General features: G+C 40.3%; 1 long non-coding RNA gene across 1 annotated transcript; it reads right to left on the bottom strand.

Moving 5' to 3' along the window:
* Positions 1–3,699: 3,699 nt before the first annotated feature.
* Positions 3,700–10,925, bottom strand: LOC115612263. Its single transcript, XR_003992919.1, has 3 exons — positions 10,792–10,925; positions 4,708–4,828; positions 3,700–3,978 (listed from the first exon to the last, which is right to left on the bottom strand). It is a non-coding gene; the product is annotated as an uncharacterized LOC115612263 (long non-coding RNA).
* Between the last annotated feature and the right edge of the window lie 15,105 nt (positions 10,926–26,030).

The raw sequence follows: 26,030 nt of genomic DNA, 5'->3' as shown, positions 1-26,030 counted from the left end.
TGCCGGGAGCGGAGCGGGGCGGAGCCCGCCCGGCCGCTCCCCCGCTGAGGGGACGGAGCGAGGCGAGCGGCGCCTGAGGAGCGGTGGCGAGGGCGGGTTGTGCAACGGGGGCAGCGGTAATTAACGCTCCTTCCCCATGTCCCATGCCAGCGGGCGCGTCCCCTCGCCGGGGAGCGGTGAAAGGGAAGGGGCCGGGCCCGCCGCCGGCTGTCCTTGCCGGACCCCTCAGGCTGTGCCTTCGTTACCTCAGGCACCCCCGGCTTGGCGCCTCCTCCTCCGGTCACTCGCTTTCCCGGGGCGTACAGTGTGATTCCCCAGTGTGACTTTTGAATGTCGTATAAAAGTGGAGACAACACGAAATAAACTTGTAGGAGAGGCTTTGATGTAAGTTTTGTCGTGCTATCTGTTTGGGATTTGTTTTGTTTTTAGGGCCATGAAAGGAGTTGCTGAGAGTGACTTTCAGGCTGAGGGTGGAATGAGTTGTCACCTGTCTAAGACGAGGAAAACAATTCCTATCAGGAGCAGATCCACACCAGGTACAGCAGGAGATACCAGCCTGCCTCCTCCTATAAAACCAGTTACACTCGCACAGCAGAGTTAATAACAGCTTGCCCAGCCAAGCTATACCAGCAAAAACACCCATGCCAGCATAACTATTTACACTGGCTCTTCCCCTGTGGTCATATCCCTCAGAAAGACATCTGATAATGTGTAAGAAGTGGCTGTACTTTCTACAGGAACTGGTCAGTTAAATACATAAAGCCTGTATTGGTGCAGTGGTTAACACTGAAATGACAAAACGATTTCTCTGGTCAAACTTAAATGCAGATCAAAATTCGATTTAAATCAATGTATCTATTTCTTTTAGTCTAAAAAAGGTTTTCGTGCAAGCTTTTAAAAAGATTTGAATAGCTTTCAGTGTTGTGCTTTTGTTACTGTGATATGAGAGTGTGTGCATAGTTCAGTCTCTTTATCAGCTATTCCTATTTCTTTGAAATATGTCTTCCTGGAGCAGCAAAGCTACTGTAGTTTGATGAGAAGTAACCTCTCTTCATTGTGAATCTCTACATGTACTTTCCTTTCTTACTCCCTCTCCCCATCCTTGGTATCATCAGGCATTTGGGTGGAAGTTTATGTTGTGATGTAAAAGACAGAGTCTCAAAACATCAAAGAGTTCACATTTTCTGGAGCACTAGAGTCAATGCTGCTGTAACTACTTCTTTGGCACTTGTTCTGTGACTTTGGAGAAATCAGTAACCTCCCTACTTTAAAATATCTGCTGCACATTGGTGGGTTTTGGGGGAAAAAAATCATAAACTATTTAAAGTGTTTCTGATCTTCATGAAAATAGAGACCAGAATCACACAGCATTAATAAATTCATCTTGGTTTATAAGATAAATGTTTGTAAAAATATCTTGTTTTTTTAAATCTTAGATACTTTGGCAGTAGGTAGATGTGAGAACCCAAGAAAAGGTAGTTTCTTCATCAAAGTAAGCTTCTTATACTCAAATTGTTACGAAAATGGAAATTTCTACAAGTTTTACTACAGGCTTCCTAATCTTTAAAGTACAGTTTTGCTGCTACTTTTAATCTCAATATCTGTGTGGAGATCAAGAGCACTATGATATTGCTATGTGTTTTTGTACAAGTCCTCTTCCGTCCTTAAGCTTAGGTTGGTTGTAACCTTCCACAGAACTAGTTACCTAATATAGCCTAACCTTGTTTACATACAATGTCCATCTGTTTGGGTCGTGCTGACCATGGTTGTTTGCACGGCTTGCCTTCTGCTGTGTTTGAGTTCTGCAGTGTCCTTATCCCACTTTTTGAGGCTAGCCAATACCATGCCCTGTTACATAATTTATTTATCTTCTAACTTTTCCTTAAATAATTTCACACACACTTATAATCGAAGCAACTTGTCTTGTGCATCCAGTCCTCCATTGTTCCTTCTACTGCTTCCACTCCTGAATGTTACTTTTTTTTTCAGAGTAACTTTGTTAGCCTGATTGATAAAAGGGCACTTAATGCAAAACATGAGGTTTTTATTGATCCATTATTTCATCAGTTTCCAACACTCATGGCTAAGCATATCCTTGATAAAGTCACCCACACTGATCAGATGCTTTTGTGACAAAAGCTCCTTTTTTTGTTCTGCAGTTTGAGATCTGCTGCACTTACACATACTTTATACCTTGCAGCCCTTTTGTTTTCTTGGTATTCTCGGTACAAGTCAACTGTGAGAGTTTTCCAAGGTAGCAAATGACAGTAACATTAATGCAAATGTATTCCAAATGTAAAAGGTGGAGGTGGAGAGGGAGCCTGAAAGAAAGCAAGGAGTACCACGCCTGTCACCCGTATTAATAATAGTGTGTGTAGTTTCTCTGAAGAAACAAGATCAAGTTGGCAACTGTGCTTTTAATATGGTCTATGGTATGGTTCAAACTTCTTTCTGGCTATGCAAGAACATCAATAGAAAGCAAGCTATTTAAACCAGAAAGTGCATTCCAGAAGACGGAAGCCTGTAGGAAGAAAAATGCATATTCACTATTAAAGCCTGAAAACTCTATAAAGGGCATCAGGAGACCTCATAAAAGCAAGAGTTAGGCTATGGTGCTGTATCTGAAGTGTTAAGCAGCAGTATCTGCCTAAGCAGTTCTTCAGTTTCCACAATTAAAAAAACCCCCTCTGCTTAATAAAAAGCAGTAACAAAATTGCTAAACAGTTCAGATTCCGAAGTCATGTCCTCAGTCAACCTTGATTTTAGCCAGTTGAGTTTTAAGGAGTCAAAGTCAAGAATACAGTACATTTTTATGAAGCGAATATTTTGTCCCACAAATAGTTATGTGAATACATTTTTTTAATGGAGTCTGGGTTAACAAATCAGAAGATGCTCTGATTTGGTTTCTCTCAGAACAGGAAGAACCTGTATTATTTGCTGTTGGCACTTGGCATACAACACCCAACTATGTTCTGAGAACAACATATCATCCAATAATTAAATGAAAAAGTATAGGTCCAATGTAACATACATTAATATCATGGAGAGCAATTTACAGATGTTGTGAAAGGTAGCAGAAGAATGAGATTCATTTACGTAAGCTGAGGTAAGCTGTAAGATGCAAACTGTGCCATGTATGTTAGTTAAGTTTTAAGGTAATTTGTATAGTGCTGGTGTCCATTCTGTAGCCTTGCACTTGCTTAATTTTTTAGTCCTTATAAATTCAGCAAGATTGTTCTCTTGTTTAATGTTAAATACTATGATAGTTGAAAACTTACTAACTAGTGGAGCAAGAAGGACTGTGCCAGGGATTGATGTGGTCTCTTTGTGAAATCTGTGTTATCTCTTAAGAATATCTCTTAGTTGTAGAATTTGGCATGGTTTGTGGGGAAATTAATGAACTGCTCCATTAATGCAGTCATCAGTGTTAAGCGATAAGGTTTTGTCATTCTCTTGAAGTGCTACAGCAGAGTATTGCTTTGTTGCTTGATTTTTAAGGGAAAGAAATGACACCATCTGAAGTTGAGCTACGTTTAATTATGTATCAGTTCATTTATGTGTACGTGTGCGTATATGAATAATACAGACTATTCCCAATGACAGCCTCATCAGTACAGCTAATATCAACCAAATCTAATCATTATGTGTTTAGTAACTTCATACAACTTGAAATTCCAGTGTGGGTGAAGTAGTGTGGATATGGTATCAGCCACTCAAAACCCACAAACCTCCATGTCCATGAAACATATGCCGATTGTAACACAGGTTTGATCTTCAGAGTGGGGCCTACAGGGTGAAGTTGAAATGGACATAAACTTGCTTTGATCTGCAGAACAGAGAGAGGAGACATGCTTCCTTTTCTTTGTATCTCATGTTTTCTCTTCTTGTCCTTGCCCTTTTCTTACCTACCACCTGCATGCCCCTCAGATGACTGGGATGTTACAGGAATTTAAGATGTGGGAAGATAGTCCTTCTGATCTGAAAGTAAAATTTGGGAATAATGTGGGGAGAAGAAGATAAGGGGTGTATATTAAAAAAAATGCTTAGAGAGTTTAGGATGAATGGAACATTAGCTTAAATACATGTATGCTTGCAGACTTTCTGTGCTATTACTGCTTTACTTCCCCAGTGTCTGGGGATAGGAGTACTTGTCCTAATTGACACCGTAACCTGCAAGAGCTTAATTGCTACACACAAGTCTACTTTCTGCATTGCCTTGATTTCTGACCATATTTTTTGCTCTATACACTTGTTGTTTTTAATGTGTCTATGATGGATCTTCTATAAAAACAACTCTTATCTCTACTTAATACCTTATGCCTTTCCAAAATACAAGAGAACAGATCAGTTTTTATAAGCACAGCTCATAAATTTGAAAGTCCAGGTGAAAATGTGAAAATACATAGGAAGTACAATTATTAGACCAGACTCAGAAATTATCTGCTCTCCTCTCTGTGCATGGATAGCATCAGATATTCTAGGAGACAGTATAGGCTCCACACATTTGCTTTCATAGTGGATCTTACTCTAATTCCAAAGATTTACATGTTGACTTAGTTCTAAAGTATGATGTTTGACATCCATTCTAATTTTGGTCGTCATGAAGTGTTAGAATTACTCATATTCTGAACCCAGAAAACACACCTAGTATTTCACATGAGAGCAAACCACTGGTCTGTAGTAAGAATTCAGTTTTATTTTACTTACTGTTTTCATTTGCTTTCCCTGTTAGTTAGTTTCTGGTTTTGACTTTTACAGAAAGATGTTTTCACTGAGCCATCCACAGTGATGCTGAGATTCCTTTTGTGAGTCAATGTCACTGGACAGTCTGTATGAAATAAATCCAGAGTTAGATTTTCCCTCCAAAATGTAGTACCCCACATTTCTGAACAGTCAGTGTCAGTCAGCATTTTGTCCTTCACTTGCCTATCCTGTTTGGACTAGGTGAGTGGGTAGAAGAATGGTAACTGAAACTAAATGTTCCTGTTTAGCTTGTTCAGTCTTTTTCCTGAAGTGAATCACAGCTCAATTTGATCTTGACATGTTTTGGTGATCTGAAAGCCAAGGTCTTTCACTGCTCAACATTTATTTCTATCTTATCTCAAATATTGTGTTGGTTTATTCCATCAAATAGAAGACCAGAAGTCATTAATCAATGTTTACTTCCTATTGTACTTAGAATAATTCTTGGTTAGAAAACTGTTCCCTTTTTTCATCTGAAAGTGAGAAAAGAAAACTGAAGGAAGTTTTTAAGGAACGTTTTACTGAAAAGGTGTTCTTGAACAGTATAATGGATCTTCGCAAAGTCAAGGTGTCAAGTTTCATATCTGAAGTCAGTAATTTAAACAAAGGCATTTAAAATAGGTTTACAACTAAATCCTTTTTCCTGGGTAGAGCTGGAATTTTTTTGTTGAGATTGCCCCCCAATTCCCTTAGAAGGAGTGCTCTTTATGTCTTTGCTGATTTATAATGATGCAAACTGAAAGTTGACAGAAATTTTCTGCCTCACCTTATTAATTTATTTAAGAAAAGACGCCATGCCATTGGGGTCCAATTATTTCTGAGAATAAGGCAATGGAAAAATACAATACTTTCAATATATTATGAAAACGTAACAAGCTTTTAGGTCATTGTGCTTTGCAATGCAGGCTCAAATTTGGGAGAGACTAGCTTATACGAGAGCCACATAAGTTCTGAAAAGCTGTGTCAGCATCATTCTTTATACTATGCTTCCTTTTTGTTCAGGTGATGAAGCTTGAATTGTTACAACTGCTCAAAAAGGAATCATATCACTCTTTCATATTTGGTCAAGATGTATCAGACATTAGATTTAAACCATAATAACGTTATCAGACCCATCTTTCTGTTTTCCAGGAGCTGTGGCCACAAATACACATTATGATGATGTGTTCTTTAAACAAAGTTTGTTTTTAACATTGGTAATGTAGAAAGGATGCTAGTAGAACAGAACAAGGCTTGTAATACATTCTGTGTGCAGGTCTGTCTGCTTAGTTAATCACCATGAAAAATTAGTAGTGAGGGTCCAATTTGTAGACTATGCAGAACTGTTCTCCCTGTTGGCATATCCCTGGGAACTGTTGTCTCCTACTTCCTTTCACTACAGGGAGTTTCAAACTATTTAGTATTTAGTACTTTTTACACATTAAACTTCTTGGCAAGTACAATATTTCTTAATTATTGTTTTGAGCCAATATAGTTCAGATTTTTTTTTTTTGAGAATTAAAGTAGGCTTAGAATTTCTCCTCTTGCATTTGTTAACACTCAGGCTCAGTTACTATTTTGCTGCACACTCACCAGCTGAAGGAAGATAGAAGGTGAAGGAGCAATGTGATAACTTGAAGTCTCTGCCTTCCTCCATACAGACTAAGCAGTCAGCTGTTGATAAGTACTATGCAAGCTCAAAGGCTTTTCATGCAGTGGGTGTTATACCAAAATGCAGCTAGACATGGGGACTGAGCATAGGTAACATGTTTTGCCCTTAATAGTGAGCTCACTGATCTGAATGCAGGGGGATAAAACCAGGTAAGGGATTAAAGGAATGCATTAGGATGAGACAAGATGGAGAGGGGAAGAGAAATAAATGGTTTGACAAGAAATGAATGAAGAAGGGCTACAGAAACTGGAGTGGCTTAGCAAGACAGTATTTAGGAAAGGAGGCTGAGCCACCTCGTGTCAGGAAGCCAGTGGAAGGAGGACATAAAGACCAGCTGAACAAGGAGATTAGACTGGTGATTCTGATACTGGAAGGGAATTAAGTGATTAGGCAAGAAAAGCAGACTGGACCTGTGTTGCAAAACAGGAAGGTGACACTTGGAGCTACTGAGCAAAATGGAAAGGAGGGATTTAGAGATACTTGACTGGAGAAGAAAAAGGTTGAGAGAAGGCAACTTAAATTTGAGATGGAACTGGCTAGACCAGGAGCTGGTGGTACCTGAGCTAGCAATTTATGGTGGAAGAGATAGGGGAAACGGGGTAGGAGAACTATTTGACAGGGAGGTCAAGTGCAGATCTTAGTGTCATAGGGTCATTTAAGTTGGAAAAGACCTTTGAGATCATAGAGTCCAGCTGTAAACCTAGCACTGCAAAGTCCAGCACTAAACCTTGTCCCTAAGTGCCACGTCTGCATGGCTTTTCAATACCTCCAGGGATTCAACCACTACCCTGGGAAGCCTGTTCCAATGCTTGACAACCCTTTTGGTGAAGAAATTGTTCCTAATATCCAGTCTAAACCTCCCCTGGCACAGCTTGAGGCCATTTCCTCTTGTCCTATTGTTTGTCACTAGGGAGAAGAGACTGACAGCCACCTCGCTACAACCTCCTTTCAGGTAGTTGTAGTAATAGGACTACGATAAGAGCAATAAGGTCTCCCCTTGGCCTCATTTTCTCCAGGCTAAACAACCCCAGTTTCCTTCTTGCATGAACCTGTACTGGATTAGGATTGCACAGCAGCAGCCTACAGGCCTGCTCTGTCATATATTACAAACGTTTTAAGACACAGCATATGAGGCTTCCCATATGATGGGAAGAACAATGATAGTTCTATGGCTAAGGCAGATAAATGCTGATAAAATGATCTGAACTACCACTTCAGCTCTGCCACAGAATCCCTGTTGGGTGCTTCCTGTGGGTAAGTTATCTAAACACATTCAAAGCCGGCCTGTAATTGCATCTTTCCATATTTTCAGACTATTTATCAGGAGATATATCAGAGAGGTATTTGCAGAAGCGTTCTGTGCTAAGTGGTTGCAGTTAGGTGGAGCTTTCTTTAAACATAATAATTTTTAAAATACTTAGCATTTAATATGTATTTTTAAATTTTGCCTTGTATTTTGGTGGTGTTCATTAAACTCTAGTGCTAGGTACTGATTACAAATGCATTTAATATTAGAAATGAATACTAAGTAACTGTCTACTCACTGAATGAGGCAACAATCCTGTGGTAAAAACATATGAAGCCATATAATTAAAGGTCGCATCCTGATACAGCCTTAATTAAAGCTTCTTGGGCAGTTTTAATCACTTCTGTGGCAGACTTCTTTGGGACTATTCCAGGAGACACACGTGCAGAATCCAGCTGCTTTACTTAGCAACCTTTTCTGCAAAAAGGTGTTTTACTGGTGCATGCACTGCCTTCCAGTAGTTGTCATAATGAGGTGTTGGCTTAGATCTGTACCCTTAGGATCTAAAAATCTTCCCATAGATAGGATCTAGGTGCCCGCTTTCTCTCTCAAAGCATTTGAATTTACTCACAGTTTTGGAAGGAAATGCACTGGTAACAGAGTAGAAAGCAGAAAGGAAAGGTGTGAATAACGAATGGCTGATACTTGTCTAGTGATAAGAAAATAGAGAGTGCAGTGGAGCTATACAGAAGGTACAGAAGTGGTGGATCTTAAATTCGATTGAAAAAACCAAGAGAGACTTTAGATCTCAGTGTTGATTAAAGATCACAGAACCATAAAAACCAGGGCTAGATCATACTTCGGAATCATCCAGATGGTCTCCAACAAAGATAATACAGAATGAGAGGAATTAAAAAGGCCTGAGAAACAAGGTTATTAACAGAGTAAACTTAGTTGTATGGAACAAGCAGGAAGAGGTATGCTGCTAATACATTGTGAAATAGGTAACAAAATCTGTAATTTAATGAGTAAAACTCAAACGTGAAACAAATAAGCTTTTGTTAAATAAGCATAGGAACAATAACAGCAGAGGAGGAGGCAGAAAGTAGACCCTTGAAGAATGTGAAGAAAATAGTGAAGTTCTGAAGATATATGGAGCTCCTCTCCATGAATATACATAGAGACTGCTGGTGTTCTACTTTTTAGGAAAGGATGTTACTGCTATATGTTATTACTACTACTTAATAATACTACATATTGCTACTAATATCTGCTACTAATAATTTTTGGTACTAATTAATGCTACATCTTTCTACTACTAATAGTTTCTGCTACTACTGATGAATAGACATTTAAAGTCAGCTCACTAGGTGAAGTTATTTAGAGTGGTAGTACCCAAGAAATTGCTAGCAGTTAAACATCTTTTAAGGTACTGCTTATGGGGCTTTCTAATATAGCTCATGCCCACTGGAAATTAAAATTTGAAACTGAATTCAGCAGGGAATATAAGGTACATAACTGTCCAAATGTGACACCAATCAGGACAGTTGCCCTCATGCTATATAGACCAGTGTTTGACATGTTTTAAGAAAAACATGGTGAAAACATTTCTGTAGGTATGTAAATATACATGCGTGTATGTGTATAATATAAATACACAGATATGTACACACACTTTCTCCTTTTTTGGTGCAGAAAATAAATTCATCTTTCATTCACAGGAAAAGATAGAGAGTGAAGTTTCATCCCATTCTAGCGGGAGGAAAGCAAAACAATATTACTCTTCAGCCTTGAGGCATGAAGTTGTATGTCTGTAACTAACGTGAGAAAATTCTGTTCCTTCCTACATGGAGCTACACCCTAAGCCGCAGCTGAAAGCTCATCCTGTCTGCCTGCCAGCTAAGGCACAGGTTATAAGGCAGGGCAGGAATCTTTGCTCCTGCTCAGCAAGACTGAACCCACACAGTTCATCTTAATGCAGAATACATAAATAGAAGATACACAGTTTAACTATTAAGTAAATAATCACCCAAATTACATCATGCCAAGTCAAACGTCAACTGCCAATTGCCCTGTTATCTGAAATAAGATGAGAGTGAGCTTTACCACAGGTAAAGACATGTTATTATCACGGCTTAGTTCACACCCTAGTTTCTCTCACACTAACTGGATGGGAATAGCATAAACAGGCAGCAGAAGTAACCAAATACTAAGCATGGATCAAACCTTTAATAGTTGTATGTTAACAAAGCAAGAAGAAATTTAAACTTAATCCTCCTAATTCTTTTTGTAAACTTAGTTGTGCCATACATTTGATGTTCAGAAACACCTGTGCTATCTTTAAGCTTATTATTTATTTCTTTTTGTAATCTGAACTTGTAAATCATAGGGCTCATAGGACTACTATGGTAAATCAGAAGCAGAGCAGTTATGTTATCCAGATTGTACTATTGAAATGCCTTTCAGTCCAAGAAGCCCTGTAGTCCTGCAGAAGAGGAGGATGAAAGAAATTGCTAAAAGCAGTCACGACGTCAAGACATGCAAGTACTGAGTAGTTCCTGCAGGCACATTTTGCAGAGTTTACTTCAGGCACCACCGAAATTGCCTTTTCTAAGACGGATATTCAACAGGCTCATCTTCTGTGCTGTCTCACAGCTTAAAGCAGTTGTCCCAATTACAGAGGGACCTCATGTCTTAAGAAACATGTGTGTCTACTTCTTCCAAGATCTCAGGAAGGAAAATCTGAAGCTTTTGTTCATAATGGTGGAAGATGGGCTTGTGTAGGAATGTAGCACAACAACAGCCTGTGCTCTCTCTGCTGCTGGGAAGAGAATATCTGTGAGGAAAATATTACATCCTTGAGCAATGTAGGAAAGCAGAGCACTGACTCTTACTTTGGATAAAGGAAGGAAGCAAAGTAGCAATTGAAATCTCGGAAGGAAAGGTTAAAACAGGCAAGAAAAGTCTAGGGAAGGAGGAAAGAGAAAAGGGGGGGAGGTTCTTACAAAGTCATAACAGTTGGTCCTTAGAAGTTCTAGAGGTAGATAATGGGACCTCCCATTCGCAGTAGCAGGTTTTAGACTCCAAGTTTATTCAGTTCTGTTGTGGTCAGATAAGCAGTACCTCACTGGTTCAATAAAATTTAACTCACCTTCCAAACTTCTGGATAATGATCCAAACTAACTTCAAGGATCTTCTCCAAAAATTCTAGAGTCACCATCTTCCATTTGAATGCAAAATGCAATCCCACAGTGAGCACAGCGTTAGCATTTTGAGGATATTTTCACTTGTGCTGTTTTCAGAACTCCATCATTGAACTAAAATAAAATCACAACAAATTGCAATAGAACTAATAGAAAAATGGAGCAAATGTGAGAATAGGGATTAAAATGCTCTGAAGGTTCACTTTTAAGCTACATAGTCTCCCTCCAACAGCAAGAAATGCTTTGACTAACACCCAACCAAAACACAATAGTTTTCTTCCCAGATACTAGTTAATAAAAGCAGTGTTCTGCAAAAGAACTCAAAATGACTGCATAGGTGATAGTGAATTCTTGGGTTGGGAGGCCAGACTAGCTCTTCACATATTCAGTGTAGCTGTGGGCTTAGTTTGGTTGTGGGCTTTGTTTGTTTGCTTTTCCAAGGCAATATTAAGGCATACAAGAACCTACTAGTAGCACAAAACTCAGTCAACCTATGCCATAAAACCAGGAATTTCACTATGCTTGTGACCATTCACTGTACAGGTATCTTATTTAACTACACTCTTACCTTTTGAAGGTAGCATTCAGCTGCTTCTTAGCTGGCTCTAATAAATAAACACATCCTACCAGTCTGCAGTTGATAGGATCATCTGGGAAGTACCAGATCCACCACAGGTAAGGCTGGGCTGACAACTTTTGAACTCAACAACGTTTCCTGAAGCACAGTCTGTTCAAGATTGACACTGGGGAGAGCGATGCTATGCGGGACATTGTGCTCTATAGGTTGGGGTTTCTCCCCAGAAGTTTTCTTGTCAGCTGGGGGCTAAAACACAAATAGTGTAAGGCTAATAAATTCACATTCTAGGGTCATATTAGCAAAAAGGCATCATTAATTAGTCTTCAGAATAACAGTATAAGAAGAATATAAACCTGGAAGAGACGCAGATCAAGTCCATTTCTTGTTATTGGAGGCGCTGTAGCACCTTGTTTCTTCTGTTTAGATTCACCAATGAACATTTTGCTCCCACGTTCCAATGGAAATCTGTTCTAGAAACTCACTCCTCTGGGTTAGTATCATTCTCCTAAATTCTAATCTTAATTTACAAATTGGCATCTTATACTGGATTATTTTTCCTCATCACTGATTGCCCTTTTGCTTTAGCAGACCTCCCTCCTTGCTGTTTACCTGGTTAATGCCTTTATATGCCACAATTGTGTCTAATCTCAGCCTTTTTTTTGTCTCCTCTTGGTCACCTCAGTAATCATGTCTGCACATGTGCCAGATGTGATGTGTGTCTTTTCTGCATATTGATTTACTTGAATATTCCATTTTAAAGTCTTAGTGTCACTCCTGTTTCTGCAGGAAATACCACTGGTGGTAAGTAAATCCTGCTCTTTTTACAACTCTATCGCACTTGTCATCATCCTGTATAAACTAGATCAACCTGTTTTGCTATTTCCAAATACTGTGTTCTCCTTATAGTGCACCCTTTGTTATTATTTTCCTGAAGTATGGTTTACAGTTGGTCTTATAGAATTTCACTCTCTTATGCCTCTGTTTCTTAGGATAAACCTTTTTTTTCCCTCCACAATATTAATGATACCTTCGAATTGCTTTGTCAACAGAGCACTAGTTTCATTTATGTGAGGTCACTATTGACTATATTTAAATATAATAGCTTTCTTCTAGCTGGATTCACTGTTCAAAAACCATTCACTACGTTACCACATTTAGCAGTTCCTTGCCTGTATTAGAATCCTTATAAAAATTATCAACTTGGACAGCTTCATTGATACATTTCGGAGTGGCACCAAATAATGTGTTTTGTGAATATTCACTTGAATAAAGTGTCAAGTTATATTTTGGGAAAAACAAAGAGGCAAACAAAAAGAACAGCCAGAAACCAAACCAAACCCCAAACAAACCAGCTAAGTCCAATACAATCTTGTCTGCTTTTACATCTGATTATTCACTGGCTATTTGCTTTAAATCATTGCAGACAACTTAGGTCAAATTCAGGTTCATTTCAGATATGAATCAGGTCTGTCCTCTCTGTCCTTTATACAGTCAGACACTGTATTGCCTGGTCTCCAACCATATACCACCCTGACTTTATATATTTGTTTGAAATACTTTTCATAGAACCAATCCCAGTCTTGTTCTCACAGTTGTTTCAGGATTTGGGGATGAAGATTTTCAGACCAGCCAATCCGAGTTTGTCTTCTTCAAACACATAGCTGCCAATTCTGCATTTTATGTGTATTAATTACACTAGCCATGGGTTGAGGAGTATATTTTAGTCAGTTTTAGGACAGTAGGGAAAACTCCCTTCCCTACAAACCACTTTCAATTGGAGCAGTCGTGCAATTACCACCTATGCCACAGGATGGTGCCATAAGGTTAGAGTTATAAACCGTCAGCTGCCACTTAGATTAACGTCCTAAAAAAGCGAATTATAAAGGAAATAATCCATGCAAATACGATACACTTCATGGAAGGACATATCTTATCAGATAATTTAAATGTTGCAGTTAGGTTTGTATTCATCTCATCTTCATTTCCAGGTCTCTTGTGTGTATTAGAGGTGACTCTGTGGACTAGCTATAGAGGAAGGGAACATCTGTACAGTACAGGCTTATCGCTGGTGAAAAAGCATAGCCCTCTTTGCCTCCATAACTTTGATATTATGGAATATCTGTAAAACACATTGTGTAGAAATAATATTAGCAGTGTAACTATGAAGCTAATCATCTACAGATCTCATTTAATTTACTAAAAGTGTATTCAATGAGCATATTCCTTCTGCTGTCATAGCACTTAAACCAGTGAAGCAGTGAAGAAGCAGACTTGTACAAGTATGACACTTGAGAAACAGGTATTCCATTCCCTTTCTGGGGTATGTTAAAAGATCTTTACATAAAGAAAAAACCAAGTTCCTAAAAATACTTATATACCTGAAATAGTTGAGATGATCTGTAAAATAAAACTAAAGTGACTAACATTGTCAGATGCTTTTTGTTGTTTGCCACAGAACTTATTCTTTTGAGCTTAAGAAGAAAATGATACCATTAAGGTCACTCTAGTAGGAGCCATGTACATGTTTAGGACCCCTCTGTCTCAAGGTTATTTTGATATTAATCACAAGCAGCTACATGCCTGGGGCTACAGCTTCCAGTATCTCTGAATAAAACCCCAAATACAGACTTGTTGATTCAGGATATATACAAGAGTATACAATGTACCATAACTATATGCTTTTTCTCCAAAAAGCAGTATTTGTTTCGTAGTTGATGGGAATTCAAGGCTCTGATTTATATAAGCTTTCAGTCCAGTTTAGATTAACACTTAGAGTATATCAGGATATCATTGGTAAAAAAGATGCCTTTTCTTAATCAGGAATCTTTTTTCCTCATTCCCTTCTATACTTGTCTCCCATTTAGGTAATTCTCTTATTTTGTTGCCAGAAGTCTTACATCAAATCCTTATTCCTCTCAAAATCTATATTCAGAAAACATAGGTAAAATAGCATTATTAATATTCTCACTCTGGTTCTTATCATGCTGTTTTGCAGTCTCATACATTGTTACTTCTTTCAGAGTAATGCTTACCATGGGTTTAGAGCCTTGGAGGCTGCCTGGTCTTACTGGATTTTCACTTCTGCAGTGGACATATGCATAAAGAGCCATCACTGGTCTATGTTGAAACTTACTCTGGCCATCTCTGCAATACTGTGATGAGATGCTGCCTAGTGGAACTCCCTAATGCCTCACCAAACCACCCAAATGTTTTCTAGGAAGCAACTGCTTTCAGTGCCATTCCAGAGTCTTTCTCTGTAACAACATTCACATTTCCCTTCACTTGGAACAGAATTGGCCAACACGAGGGAGGTTTCAAACTACTTCCTAAATGATGGTAGGAATAGAACAAGTACATAACACTGAGAAATTACCTTGAGTCTGGATGCTTAAATATTTCTATTTTTCTGGTTGAATTGTCTAGCTGTTTGTTTGGAAAAAGGTATAAACTGGTTGTTTTCCTACTGGTTCAGGTTTTGAATCTTGGGACTCCTCTTGACATTCCATGTGAACGGTATCTGTAAGTACAGAAATGGGGAGTTATGACCCAGAGTACTGACTGACAACATTCTGTGATGAGAATTATCGTCTGAATAGCTCTGCAAAATTTCAGCTGCCTTCTGGCATAAACACTGCACACCTGATCATGAATTGGTATGGACATTTCCCTATTTCACCATCAGTGAAAGCAAACCAGCAGCATTCCCTTCCCCTACAAACCTTTCATTGTAAAGGAAGCAATTCAAAATGTCACTCTTAACCACAACTTAGTACAACAAACAGTTCTTCATCTTTCATATATCTGTTCTAAGTCTTTAGGGAAGAATTATGTTAGATGACACTTCCAGACTCAAGCTTTTATAGGCACAGGAACACCCAGGAAACTCATAAATCTTCAGACACAAATGAGGCTGCTCATGACCATGGGACTGGGTGCAATCACTCACTTCCATCAGGAAGAAAGCGTGGTTCCTTTTTCCATAGGTGTTTTATTAACTGGCAGGAATTCAGGCGGTGGCCTCCAGGTGAAGACAATCTTACCAGATCTGGAATGTGTTGGGAGCAATTCAGTGACTAGTTATAAAGGAAGGAATGTGTCCTGCTTTTCCTTGTTAGGGCTTGCTACCACCCCAGGTTCAAGGGAACTGTTTATTTTCCTCCTAGAGGAGTAAAAAAAACCTAACAAGTTTTATGTTGCATCTGAAGCAGGTGATCTGGACAGCTTAACCCTTCTTACTCCATGTGGTATTTTCAACAACATTACTTTGCATGGCTTCTTTCTTTTCCCTTTTTAATTGCATGGATGCAAAGCAGGAAAAATCTGATCTACCATACCATCTGCCTGAAAGCTTCTCTGTCTGCGCTGGAGGCTACAGGGAATCAGTACTTTCCATTGGAATTCCAAGAAAGAAATCCATTTGTGTTCTGCATCCCAGTGCACAGGCAGTGCTACAGGTCCAGAGTGGTAGCGGATTCTCCCTTATTTGGTAACACTGCTACACACCGAAAATTGAAAACAGAACTTCATGAAAAGGAAACAAAAATATGAATGGAATTTTAACTACAGGCCTGTGCACTCTGGCACCAGGGGAAAGCACAGAGCACACACAAGTGTGCTATATCATGCACTTTCAAAACGTCTTCACATGGTCGTTTTGATGTGCAAGATCATATACTGCTGCTATTTCTTTCTCCTTTATGTCTTGTTTCACTCATTGCACAATAGCATTGATGAAGGACCTGCTCCTGCATCTTGTTCTGATAGAGACTGTCTTCACAGGCTTCGTGGCAGGAGCCAGAGTCAGAAACCCAGGCTGAATCTCAGCACGGTGACTGTGACTCTCCAGTGTCTAAGCTGGGGAGGTGGAGGGGTGGCAGTTCTTCACAGTGTTTGTAAAGCTGAGAACTCCCTGCCACACGATGTTGTGTTTGCTAAAAGTTTAGTTTCAGGAAAGCTCCAGTTCTCCCAGGTTCTTTGGAGAAGAATTCCCTGAGAATGAGCAGATACACAGAAATCCTGCTTAGCTCAGGAACTTTCTCAGTTGCAAACAGCTGGAAGCTCAAGGAAAGTGTTATAGATTCCTGTCCAGTGTTTCGTATCTTCCTTAAGCATCCACTCACAGCTATTATGAGAAGCAGGATACTGGTCCTACTGGATTCTTGGTCTTACCCAGCCTGGTCTTATTTTGAAACATCACCTATTTCCAGTTCCTTCTACATAAATTCTATGCTCTTGCGTTAGGTTATTGCCAAGAAAAAAATCCTTCCTGAAGAGATAAAGTACCAGAGATTATAAAAAGCCTTATACTGTTGAGATTAACCCATAGCTGAGTAAATTTCCTACATTCATGCTTTCACTTTTAGTCTTTTAGGTCCTGCATTTGGATTCTAGCAGGGTATGTGAAGGACCTGATCTTTAACGATAGTGGCTTTCACTGTTTGATACTCGCTACATTGTGATAAATTAGGTTATTAAAACAAACCAACCTATTAAACAGCACTTTTAGGTAGGCAAGTAAAAAGAAAAATATGGATACCGATTATTACTCTCCTTCTCAGGCATTAACTGTATCTATTTCTATTCTGAGCATACTGATATATATACCTTGAAGACAGGATAGCTGTTGCTTACACAGTACATGTACACATGTGAACATTAAAAGTCGTACATATTTCTCCCTTTCATTTCCTTTCCAACTTTTACTCAAGTCAGGAAAACTTTTGTTTCTCTGTCTGATTTTGACCAGTGTTGTTTTTCGGCAGATCTCCTACCTTTGAAGTCCTTTAATATTATCTTTGAGGATTTTCTTTTAGATTTCCAGCTTCCAGCCCTTGCAACAGCATTCCCTGATGTACCTTTTGATGTTTTTGTAGGTCACTGACATGCAGTTTCACCTGCCAGCAGACTTCAAAGCCTCTAATGTTTGGCAGCCAAGCCTGTCTCAGAGATTTTCTATTGGTTGGAAGAAGTTACTGAAATTAGATGGCGAAGGCTCCATCAGCACTGGAGTCACATTCCTACGCTGAAGAAGATTGCCAGTGTTGCCTTCTTGATTATATGCTGCTTCATGGCTAAATCTTGACTTGGAGGCTGTCTGCCTGAAGAGGATGGTCTCCCAAAGCCATTCCACAAGGGTGGTGAGGAAGGGACCAGCCCAGGTTTGTGGCCTGCCCTCAGTAAAGGCCTCTGGTTCTAGAAGAATGGAATTTGCCTTTCCATAAGCTTTTACCTGCTTGAAGTGCTCTTCCCAGAGCAGTTGCCAGCAGCATTTGCCAAAGCAAAAGGACTCTGTCTGCACTCACTCCTCCTCACAGAGGAGGAGACCTCCATCTTTCTGGATCATGGGGCAAGCTGGGGTACTCACAGGGAATCCCCACGTGTTCTTACCAAGACAAGTAAATTCACAAGCGGAAGCTGAGGAGGGTCTCCAGTTGGTGTGCATGCTGCCACAGCTCGAGGCTACATCAGTGGCCTTTCCATTCACTAAAACCTATCATCATCTTTGATTTCTCATTCATGCTGGTATCAAACCCAGTTCCGTATTGCTGAGGTGGCAATGAACCAGTAATAACTTGGACATAAACAAGTAGGGCTTGGCTTATTTTTATTTAATACTGCAGTTTTCTATTTATATAGAATTTGGGTATCTAATTCGGGCTACAGATTTATGAAATAATATTTGCTGAAACTAAACTTTCCAATAGCTGTCAGTAAGTTCAAGGCATTTGTGGCTTTTGTCACAGTAGACTTGTTAAAACACTGTGGTTTTCAATGTAGTGAATTGTACTCCGTATTTTTATCCGTATTCATAACCAAAAGTAACAGAGCTTTACCCATTTCCCTGGTGGATCTTTAAGTGCAAGTACATTGGATTATTTTACCTAGGTGAGATGACAGAAATAGAGGAGTTTATTAGCTTATCACTTACCCCCTCTGTGATCAGTATCATCTTTCAAAATATATCCTGCTCTTTTAGATACAGCAAATTTGTTTTCTCAGATTGATATATATACACACATATAAAATAATAATGGTCCTGTTTTTGTACATATTATTCACTAAGGAGTTTCTCCAAGAGCAAGGTGTTGGAGCCCTAGCTTCCATTGCACAACAAAATGTTAAATAATAATAAATATGTCATTTAAACTGAGGCCAGAATCTGTTCTCACATCTGTTATTCAAATCTTACATTACCACAGCATCTGCTGTCTTGCAGCTAATCAGATTCAGCATTACTATTTAAAGCAAAAACAGGAAACAAAACAGACAAACCTCTGCTGAGTGCTGGATTAGCAACTTCTGGGCCAGGTCCAGTGAGAGACTGAAGGGTTGTAACACTTGCTGTCCCAGCCCATGACCTGCAGGGAATCCTGTATTAGGCACCTACACTCCCTGTATTGTGAATAGGAAGATTTAGGAGCCTCATTATAGGAGAGCTGAACAACCTGTGCCCTGAGCAAAGGGCCATTGAGGTCAGCAGGAGATCCCCTTCAGGAATGCAGGTGCTGCACTTAGGCTGTGGGAAGGTTCACAGCTGAGATCTGCTCAGGAATTGTCCCTCGAGACCAGGCACCTACAACTGCTTCATCAGAAACAGAACAGCATTCAGTATTTTTATTGAGGCGCTTGTACAGTAGTTCAGGGATTACAGCACTCAAAGACAGTTAAGAGTCATTTAGTAACTTTCTCACCCTTACAGGGCCCATACCTGTATCTTTTCTACTTGCATTTAGTTATACCACGTCTAAGTCTCACAACTGCATGACAGATGTTTGTAATCATACCACTTAAGTGAAGGTCCAATATTTGGAAAGACAGGGAATACTGATGGGTGTAAAAGCTCAGTTTGAGCAGTAATACCTCTCCCAGAAGCTTTGTCTGAGGCTCATATTCATTATCATTCATAATTAGGAGCAATCAGATTTTTTTTAGATGAGAAACACCACTGACGAATCATGTAACTTGTTACATAGAACTAGGAGCAGAGCTCTCTCCTGAGGCTCACCTTTGCTGCAAATCTAGTTCCATGCTACAGAGTCCTTGTGACAATATTGCCTCGGGAGACTGATCTGAAGTCACTAATACCGAAAGGGATGAGCAACAGCACTGTACTTTCAAAACCTATGAACACACTGTGATCACTTTAGCAACTTCATTAAACAATATTATACCCTCTAGCATGTATGCTCCTCAGTGTTCAGTAAAGTGGGATGTCATTTGAAAGACCTAAATTAATACAGATGATATGGAACCATAATCACGAAGCAGACTGTAATACTTAACTTGGTAAGGAAATGGTAGAAAGAACTTGGCTGAGATATTCAGATTATAAAGTCCAGGATGAAAACCACTGAATGAGCTCCTTGTAGAAAAAATACTTCCTCAGGTAATGTGACCAGCATATGAAACTCAGTAGGACTTCAGACCAGCCGTACATTATAGCTGCTTTCCTGTCCTTGGTAATATTATGGTCAGATGCTGCCTCTGTAGTGAGAAAGCAGAATAACCAGATAGATCTACATTAGCATAAAGCTTAATTATTTATGAGTTATAGTAAGGATAAAGTATACCTTGCTCTGTAATGATGAGAATAACCCAGAAAACACACATTATTGTATCTGAAATAGATATATTAGTATAAAACCTGAATATGAAAGAGTTTCTTCCTGCACAAACTTTGTAACAGCCAAGGTATCAACAGCGCCGATTTTTAGTTGCGTCTCTCTCTTATTTGTCTAGGCTCCAATATAAAACCATGATCCCTGGCAAGAAAATCGCATAGAGAAGCCATAGAGAGTCTTTCTGTACTGGAAACTAGCACAGAAAACCCTAAGCCACAATGGGAAATACTATTCCAGCTTCACCTACAGCAGGTTGTGCGGTTGAAGCTCCCTACCCCATCATAAACTATCATGCTTTGGTTTGCCAGCATCAAGGCAAGCTGTACTCACCCTCTTGGCACAGTGACCCCAGTGAACTGCAACACCTTTAACTATAGGGGTTCTTTTAACCTGGATGGTTTTGTCAGGACTGGATTTGGACAATCATGCCACAACATCAGAGGCAGAAGGAAGGAAGAGGCAAAAGAATAGATCTGGAAATAGAAACCACTTAATTACATGTAGTGCGTTTGATTGCTACTTAAGGACCTTACCTGCTCTCCCAACCTGAAGTACACTCTTCTCTCTGGCAAAGAAGTATTTTTAACTTACACTCCATTTTTCCTCTAACAATAGTTATGAGACTTGAATTGACTTACTGTAGTGTTACAAATTGTGCAAATGGAAGGAAGGAAAAGTTCCTAGTCACACATTTTTTTGTTGCTGTTTTTCATCTGATTCATCAAACACTTAAGCTACTAAGGACTGTTGAGAACATATAAAGGAATTTTTGCTTTACAGCTGAGAGCAGCAATGGTCAGCACTTTCAGGAGGATTTTGGCATGCTCTAGAGCAATGAGAAAGAAACCCAGCAACAAGAGAAACCCCCAAAGCACTCGCAGGCCCAGCATCCTGAGGACTTTCAGAAACTGGCTAACACTGTCTCTGTATCTTACAACCTACTTCCAACCCTTAACTCAAAACATAAAGCTACAGCACAACCCCCTTCTCCTGCAAGGCAAAACCAGCCCTGGCAGCTTTGCTTTCCACCTCTCTCTCTGCTGGCAGGCAGTCACCCTGCTCCCCAGAGCACATCAAACCAACAGCCACCCACCCGACAGCCCTTGGCAAGATACCACCTACAAGTAGTTCCCAGCCAAACCTCCTGTTCCCTGTAGAAACAGCCTGTTTCTCTGCTAACCCTTAATTGCTGGGCTTTCCCTCTCTTCAATCCAGCTGGTACCAGTACGGCAGGCGAGGCTAACTGAGCCATGGTGGTTACCTTCAGGCCTCCTGGCTCCCAAAGCAGCAGGTCGCTGCGCCGTAATTGCCGGTGGTTAATAGCGCGTTTGACAAGCTCCGAAGGTTCTGGAAGTTGTTTCCTTCGTGCCGACTTTCTTCTCATTCCTCACCACCCACTGTCCTCCTTGGCAATTGCTAGTTAAGGTGGAAGTTTTTTAAGAAACTGCTCATTAAAAGTTAGGAAATGGGGTGCTGCCCGTGCCAGAGGCAACCCTTTTCCCTGGAGGATTAGCAAATTGAGCTGTTTTCTGTCCAGCTGCATTTCTCATGCTTCCAGCCTTGCATCATTTTTGAGATGTAGTTTATCCTGGTATGTAGCTCATCCTGAGCACGGCAGGATGTTACATGAGAAGAGAGAAGACCAGAGAAAGAGTTTTAAATGAGATCAGTTGGTATAACTGAAAAGAAAAAGCCGACAAGTTTGGGGGCATCAGGTTTGAGAATAACTGCAAATAACTGCTCTGCATTAGGCTAAATATCAGAATATAAGAAAAAAACAGGCAATAATCGTGAAATAGAGATTAGTGGAGGACTATTAGCAAGGGGAGAGGTGATTAAGTGATTATCTCCTATAGAAAAGAGAGGCCTCATTCATCACGTTAAAAAGCATGGAGGGATTATCTTGGAGGTGAATTGTAATGAGCCATTAAACAAAATATACAGGTTTTAATACCTGCTAAAGCTACACATTTCATTTCCCTTGCTCATTTGTTGAAGTGTTTTTTGGTCTGCCTCAAGATCAGGACTGAGAAGAGGGGGGTGGCTGATCCCTGGGTGAGAAGCATGTCTGCAGGAGATGGGGTGCTTCTGCTCTGCATTGGTTGGCTCTGCAGGTTCATTCCAGTGCACAGCGGCTGCCGCAGTTTCACCCACGTAGCTCCCCTCAGGGCATTTGGTGCACTGGCTGAAATGCAGGATGTTCTAGGAAGTGTGTCTGAATCTCGGTATCTTGATGGGTTCTCAGGTAGGTGGGTGGCATTTGTTACAGCCAAAATGGAGATCTTGTGTGAGGAACAAAAAGTATATATTCTTTTATAAAGCAGCAGTAGATGCAGCGGGGCTGGGGGAGCGATTTCCTGGGTTATCTCAGACTTCATACAACTCATTTTCAGGTTGAGTCTTGAACTGCTTTCTGATATACAAATGATGTTGGCCTTTTGTAGGAGCCTGTATATAAGATTCTCGGAAAGAAATGGTTTATGGAAATACTGCTTGAGAGCAGAACCCAGCTCGCTGGAATGTAAGCAGAAGGTGGAAACTTCTACCAAGTTACCTCTCTAAGTCATCTGTTTACAATTATTTATAGTGATGCTCAGTGTGTGGCTAGAATTGGGTTCCCTTCTCAGCTCTTGCTTCCCTTGCTGACTTGGTGGTTAACAATATGAACAACTATCGAGCTCTGTATTGAAATCCTATTGCTTGCAGTTCTTATGTCTTCCAACTAGTCTAGAGTATTTGACACTTCTGCAGATATATGGAATAGAGACAGTATATTTTGAAGCTGATTTCTTAACAAATGTCACTTTCCCGGTTCTAGTTACATTAAATTCTGCTACCTAGAAATATTTCTTCTCTTAACAGTTATGGAAGCTGCATCAGGCAGGCTTTTCCTTGGATTTCAAAGGGACTTCTGCGTGAGTAAAGTACTGTTCAACCCTGAGAAGGGAGAATCAGGTACTTGGAGTTTTCTTCATAGATTGGGGTTTGGGTGGGTTTTTTTGGGTGGGTTGGTTGGTTGGTTTGTTTTTAAAGAGCTGTGCTATAGCTTTTAGTTCCCTGTGAACACATGCTCCATCAGAAAACAAAAACAACTGTTAAAAGAATCACACAAGTGGCTCTTAAGGAATTAGAGATTTCTCACAGGAAAATTCAGCATTTGTAACGAAAACGAATTTGATTTGGGTGCCTATTCTTAGAGAATACACAGTTGAGGCACTGTGCTGGTTTTATTGCCCCCTCTTCACTATTTGCCTAATAACTGATTGTTCGTTGAACAAACCGATTGTTCATTCCAAGCAAACTAGGACAGTTGGATGAAGTGCAGAAAAAAGGTGACTTTAAACAACCTCTCACGTCCTCTACTGCATTAGTGATGCTGCAGGTTATACTTGGCTAAAAAGGGGCATTAGCCCTGTAAACTAGCAAAGGATGACCAACATACAGCAGCTGTCAGACCCTTAATTCTTCTTCCAGTTGATCCACTGCAGCAGAAGTAGCAGGCTGTGATGTACACCTGGCCTTTTATACAAGCTGTGTTTTCTTGAAGGTAGATCTTTTATTTCCAGTTCTCTTTCATGTAATAGTTTCCAAAGCAATTTAGGAGGTAATCAACACTGCACAGTCTGGGACATGGTTGAAGCTGTTTCATGCTTGTCTTCATTCAGGGGGAATGCAGAGGGCTCTGTATTCAATTTGGCAGGCAAACTGAAAGCGTGGAGGGAAAAAAGCTCTGGACAACTAAATTGAAAGAGGACAATTGTTTGTTGTTTTCCTTTGAGGAAAACCCAAAACTTCACTTAACGTTCACATCATGTGGCAGATGTGGGCTCAGAACATGTTTTTCCAAACATGTTTGAAGCTAGGCCTCCCACCATGCAGAACACTTTTATGTTTTAAATCAAAAGTGCCTGAAACAAAATATTTCAGAAGCATAAAAACACGAAATTAAATTTTATTTTATTCTATTTGGCAAATAAATGATTCACCAAAACAAAAATAATTGCTGAATTCTTGCACGGCTGCAGGTTAGCTTATGTGGGAGCTTGAGATGAGAGAGAGAGAAGAGAAACGCATAGAGGGGCCAAAGGATCATGAAATGAATGTCTACTTCAGAAACAGCAGAAGGCCTGTAGCAGGGTATGTACTTGGAACAGCTGAGTTTATCCTTCCTTGCGTTTTCTGTAATGGTGTCATGATGGCAAGATAAAGCCCCTTCTGTTCTCAAAAAGACCGTCTGTAAGGAAGAGAGAGTCTGCTGTAGCTGTATGCTTTTCTTTCTAACAAAGGTTTGGCACACCAAGTAGTATCCATTGCTTTGTATTCTATCTATTGATAAGTATAGGTGAAATTACTTGTTGATCTTTTTTATTGCTACTGGACACTTACCTAATGGTTTCAATGACTTTTCCCACAAAAAGCTTTAATACTTTTTTTTCTGCTGATGTGATTGTTGATTGTACTATTTAACTCGCATTCCCCACCATAGTTCCTTGCTTTCACATTGAATTCATTTACAATTGTTTACTCTGGCCTAATTTTGACATCTGCTGGGTCAATTACCTGAATGATCAAAATCTTTTTGAAGCTCAGAGCATTGTTTTCTTTGTTTGCTTTTCTCCATACTTTGAAGACTTGAGGAATTTATAACTTTTACTGGATTTCTAAGGTTACATCACATTTAGGATTTCTTTTAAGGTAAAGAAAAGTTATTGAACAATGTTTAACATTGACACTAGAGGTAAGTAATGTCACAGCTTGGTTTAGTTTGGTCGCTTAGTTTCAGGCTTTATAAATTCCAACAGAAATGGAATAAAAGTCTTCCAATAAAAGAAATTATGGCATATACAGAGAGGAAGAATGGAACAAGGAGAAGGTTGTGATCTGACACAAAATCCTGGATGGGCAGTGGAAGGAGACTGGAGCAAGGGTGGAGAATTTCAAGATATAAAGCCTGAAACTGCTGGGGTTAAGAGGCAGGGCTAAGAATTAGATGTTTTCATACATTATTGAAAGTATGTCCCATCCCAGAGCTTGGACATTGGACTGAAGATTGCTGAATTTAAATGGCCTTTTAGTAAGCGAGGAATAAAGTGTGGGTTTGTAATCCTTGCCTCTAGAAGGTGGAAATCTTACTGCTGCCGTCAGCTGACGTAAGAAAGGGCCATATAGAAGTCTAAAGGTCCTGATGCCGCTGGTAACTATTTGAGTTTCTGTATGATGCTGCAAACTCCTGCTTTTCCAACTTTCTTTTCCTTCTTAACCAAAATAAAAGGCGCGTATATGTGCACATGCAACTAAACTCGGAAGCTACACTATGCCAAAATGTGGGCTGAATCCACTCCCACCCTGCGGGTATAGTCTGGCGTTGTTATACTTGGATTTCGTTGCTGCTTTTCTTTTCCCTAAGTAGCTAGCAGAGCTCATCCAGAAATAAAAGCGAGCTTGGTAGGAAGGGAAGTGTGCGTGTGTGTGTGTGTACACACACATCTTACTCACTCATAACAATAGCAGAGGCTGCACAGCGAGTGACATACCAGATTCAGCAGTAGAAAGCGTGGGGGGACTCAAGCATGAGAAACATTATTCTCCCCTTTGCCACGGTCTGTTTGTTTCTTGTTGGGAAAATCACTTAAAAGCAAACCCTGTTTGCTAAACACCGCCCAGCCTGGATTTGGGCTTCTGAACCCCGTTTGTGTGCAGCTCCTGCGCTTGCAACACACACGCTGAGTGCCCGGCAGCTACAACTCCCTTTCCGGAGGGGGCACGGGCTGCGCCGTGCGGTGCCGGGACGCGTGATGCGGGAGCGGGAGGGCGAATCCTCCCTTCCCGTGTCCCACCGGCCATTGTTCGCCTTATCGCGTCCATCTCAGCCCCACAGCCGCCGCTGCGCGCCCGCGGCAGGAAGGCGGAGGTGCTGGGGGGTGTGCGCTGTGCGGAGCCCCGCCCCGCGGCGGGCGTGCGGGGAGGCGGCGCCGGGAGCGGCGGCGAC

The sequence above is a fragment of the Strigops habroptila genome, chromosome 8, assembly GCF_004027225.2.
Source record: "Strigops habroptila isolate Jane chromosome 8, bStrHab1.2.pri, whole genome shotgun sequence".
Classification (NCBI taxonomy): domain Eukaryota; kingdom Metazoa; phylum Chordata; class Aves; order Psittaciformes; family Psittacidae; genus Strigops; species Strigops habroptila.
The sequence above is the reverse complement of the archived record's forward strand: the minus strand, read 5'-3'. Positions and strand labels throughout refer to the sequence as shown.